A 4853-nucleotide genomic window follows, 5' to 3' on the forward strand; every position below is an offset into this window, starting at 1 on the left:
AATCCCATAACCGATGGAGATCCATTGTGAATTGGCAAATACATTTTCAATGTTGACTGTACTTTGTAGGCAATTTGTAGGTTCGCATTAACGCTAACATTTATTTGACAATGGTAGAGCCAAGCTTTTTTTGTTTGTCCAATTAAAGATATTATGCTCCATAATCAATTCCATACCAAGAAATCCAAGAGAGTGGGGAAAGGAAGGAATGCAATCAAAAATTTATTTGATTACGCAGTAATGCAATCGAGCATTTATTTCATTTGTTTTTAAGTAAATAAGTGAATTAGAGCTGAATTGGAATCTAAATGTTGGTATTCTATTAATTCTGTACTAATAAAAGTAAGGTATACAAAATGCGAATGTCATTTTTAAAATAAAAAATTCCATTGTTTTCAAGAGTCAAGAAAATTGGTGAATAAAATATTTGTGATAACTATTCTGAATGCCATCATCAAGTTCTAATCAATTTGTGTTTAGTACATTCTCTCTGTTTTTTCCATTCTCTTATAAAATGGAAAGAGTCGACATTAGAGCAATATATAATTACTTTTATTATAACATTGAGATATAAGAACATAACTGTCAATATCTATGTTTTAACATATTTATTATTAGTTAATTTATTTTATTATATAGAAACAATAAATAATGTAAAAGAAGCTAAAGCTAATGTAATAGTAATATAGCCGTGGAAAATGAATTAGAGCATTCCTATGGAAAATGTTACAATACAATATTTAACAATAAGAAAATTTTGAAATTTGTTACATATAATAAACAATAAACAATGGTGAAACGTCATCCATGAAACCAGTAAACAACCGTGAAACATTATCCATGAAACCGGTTTTGGAAGGACCATCTTTGGAAGGAAAGTCTTTGGAATCCACAGACCCAGACTACCTTGATTGATTGAAAATAAACGCTAAACAACTATGAAACCAGTCTTTGGAGTGACAGTCTTTGGAATCAACTGACTCATACCACCTTGATTGATTGAAAATCTTGCCCATTCTAATCTGACATAACTCCTACCAAAATCAAATTCTACCATAGTTATGCACTTGGCAGGAACTATGCTGCCCTGCAGTGCTTGTTGAATTTAGTTACACCCCATAAATTGGGCATCCACCCATGATGGCCCATCTGTTAATGTCCACTTTGTGAACAAAAGAGGCTATTTATGCATTTGTCAGTTGCAATTTGCTTGCTCCTGTCACGATTGTCAACTTTCTTTCTGTGTAACCCAATACAATATATTGCCAATCCCACTAATGGATGATAAACAAACCTTTCTTTCTGTTCAATTCAATATAATACATTTGATTAAAACTTTGAATACATCATTCACAACGCCCAAATAAATGATGGTAGTGTAACGCCAAATATAAAAGTTGCACGTTGCACATCCTAGAATTATGAGTTAGTTCAAAAAAACCTAATATGGTTGACAAAGCCGTTTTCACTGTATATAATCTCCAAGACATTAGAATGCGGCTCTCAAGACCGAATCAGTTATTCTAAGGCTGATTAGGCTCTTCCAATTTGAAGATGAAAGGAGAAATCATATTTGATAAGCCAATCAGAGATATGTTTATGATTATTTCTCTAGCACTAGTTTTATTGGTGTGTTTCTATGTAACTAAGGGAACTTATTGGCCTCTATCTACAGAAACTGAAGCCACACCTCCATATGTAAGTTTAATTCATATTAACATATCTTTTGTAATAATCTATGGTTTGAATCACACTATTTTCTAACTCAGTATTATTTTGGGTTTGTTTTCAGATAGAAGTTGCAAGTGATTCAGATGAGTTGGAGATTTCTTTGGCAAAGGCTTCAATGGAAAACAAGACTCTGATCCTCACACCAGTGAATGGGGCATGGATGGACCCAAACAGTTTGATAGATCTTTTTCTTGAGAGTTTTAGGATTGGGGAAGGAACACATGACTTACTTAACCACCTGCTCATTGTGGCCATGGATGCAAAAGCTTTCAACCGCTGCATAGAAATTCATCCTCATTGCTATGAGCTCAGGACTGAAGGAGTTGATTTTACCGAGGAGAAGTCCTTTGGGACAAAGGATTATATAAAGACGACGCAGACTAAAATTCTCTTCTTGAAGACTGTGGTTGAGCGAGGATATAATTTTGTGTTTACTGTAAGTTTCCTCATATACCCCACGTTGTAGATGTTTACTGTAACGATCATCAAAAAATTTGACATTGTTATTCTGATCATTGTAGTTTCATTAGATTGACTCTAGGATATTTGGCTGCGTATTTAAAGAAAGTTTACTAGTCTATGTGGTTGTTTTGGTATATTTGGTGTTTAAGTAGAAGTGATCTTTTTAATTAGCTATTGAGTTAAAAGTTTTGATTAGTCTATGAATATATAAATTAATGTTTTTTATCTTTAATTTTATTGTAGTTTTTTATATATAAAATTTATAACATTGAAAATCATTCAAAGTTCTACTATTTATCTTTGATGTGGTGAAGTGTGTATATTTCACCTTTAAATGTTGAAATTTTTAATAATAATAATAAATTTGATAAATTTTAAAATTTAAATTCTATTTTATCTAATAAATGAACTAGTATAAAAAAAAACTAATAAGAATAGAATTTGAAATAGAATTCCACATAGTCTTTCTCTTATTTATCAAAATAAAACAGTTATTCATTATTCTAATAGATTAAAATTAAATAATATTTTTTTAGCCAAATCTAATTAGATAGTATTGAATAGTAGAAAATTTCACCAAATCTTTTTTTTTTTAATACTAAAAATCAAAACAAAAAAAGAAACAAAGCAAAAAGCTCAACAAGAAGCTTTGTCCAATACAAGTAATCTCCTAATTTGTCTTTCTACCTTTGTCTGAGACATCTCATGTATTCATCTTCAAATTCGTTGTCTCATACTTTCACGCTCCTATAGTTTATCTGTCTTAAAATAATTTACTAATTTTGTTCGAATATTATTTACAGGATGTAGATATAATGAATTTTACTAATTTTGCTTTACAGATGTAGATATAATGTATTTTACTAATTTTGTTTGAATATTATTTACAGGATATAGATATCATGTGGTTACGAAATCCATTGGAGAGGTTCTCGGTTGAGGCAGATTTTCAAGTATCTTGTGATTTATATAAACATAATTCACGTAGTATCTCAAATGATCCAAATACAAATTTTCATTTGTTAAAACGAATGAAAGAACTGCTAAACTCTATGAATTTTGGCATGCATATACTACTATAAATCCTAATAGGCATGATCAAGATGTCTTTAATATGATGAAATATTCCTCAAATTTTACTCAAATTCTCATAGATTTTTTATTCCTTGATACAATTTACTTTAGTGGATTTTGTGAACTGAAGGAAAAATTAGAAGAAGTCTATACTATGCACACCAATTGTTGTGTAGGTTTAAAGAAGAAGATGACTTATTTGAGAGACACTCTCGATGATTGGGTTTTATTCAAATCTTTCAATCTGAAAAACACTTTTGAATTAAAAGGAAGGAGAGAGGTGGGTTGGAGAAGTAGAATAGAATGTGGCCCTTTGAAAGTACGTTACTGAATATAAGAAAATGCTAGTATAACTAACTTTTAAAGGTGTTATTAATTGGTTGATAGAAATAAAAATTTGGAATTTAATGGAAATTTATTATTATTATATATTTCTTTATGATTATTATATGTTTATATTCACAATTTTTAAGTTATATGACCTGAATTTAATGTTATGATTTTTTAGAAAGAGGGAGATGTTGTATAAAATTATATTTATAATTATTTAATATTATGATGAGATGTATTTATACTTGAAAGAATTGAATAAACAAAATACCAGTAGAAAAATAAAATTACCAAATAACTATATAGATGTTTTTATGTACAAATTTCAATAAATGAAGTATTCAATTTTCATAAGTAACATAATTTTTTTTTAAATAAAAAATAAAATCTTATGTCCTACTTCACATGGTGTATTACATGGTTTATAATCACTCATATTGAATTTTTTAAGTACATCAAGAGCATACTTAGTTTGAGAAAGCATGATCCTTCCTTCTTCTTGCCATACTTGAATACCCAAAAAGTAGTGCATTAGTCCTAAATTAGTTATTTCAAAAACCTGTTTGAGTTGATCTTTAGTTTTCTCAATATCATGTGTGTGATCTCCTGTAATAATCAATTCATCCACATACAATACAATGATAACAAATTTATCATCACTATGTTTTACATACATGTCTGGATCAACTTTACTTCTTTTAAATCCAACATCTAGAAAGTACTTATTTATTTTTGAGTACCATGCCCTTGGTGCTTGTTTAAGCCCATAGAGTGATTTTCTTAATCTACACACCAAGTTTTCTTCACCATATTTAATAAATCCCGATGGTTGTTGCATGTAAATTTCTTCCTTTAAATCACCATGCAAAAATGCACTTTTTACATCCATTTGAAAAACTTTCCAACCAAGCTTTGCAGCTAAAGCAACTATTGTATGAATGGAATTCATCTTAGCTACTCGAGCAAAGGTTTCAGTATAGTCTATACCTTCTTCTTGTGAGAAACCTTTAACCACTAACCTTGCTTTATATTTTTCAATAGCTCCATCTGATGTGAACATGGTTCTATAGGTCCACTTGCAACCAACCACATTTTTGCCTTTTGGAAGTGTTGTTAGTTCCCATGTTCCATTCTTTATCAAATAATTGTATTCTTCTTGCATAAATGCCTCCCATTCATCTTTTCCTTTTGCTTCTTTATACGTGCTTGAAGTGTCAACCTGCATCACCTTAGTCATAAGAGCATAGTTAGCAAAT

General features: G+C 29.9%; 1 pseudogene; it reads left to right on the plus strand.

Annotated features, from left to right (window-relative positions):
• Positions 1–1554: 1554 nt before the first annotated feature.
• On the plus strand, positions 1555–3598 carry LOC149540982 (uncharacterized protein At4g15970 pseudogene; annotated as a pseudogene).
• Positions 3599–4853: the final 1255 nt, after the last annotated feature.

This window comes from Cupressus sempervirens, chromosome 9 (assembly GCF_028749045.1).
Source record: "Cupressus sempervirens isolate cs-2001-9-10 chromosome 9, ASM2874904v1, whole genome shotgun sequence".
In the NCBI taxonomy this organism is placed as follows: domain Eukaryota; kingdom Viridiplantae; phylum Streptophyta; class Pinopsida; order Cupressales; family Cupressaceae; genus Cupressus; species Cupressus sempervirens.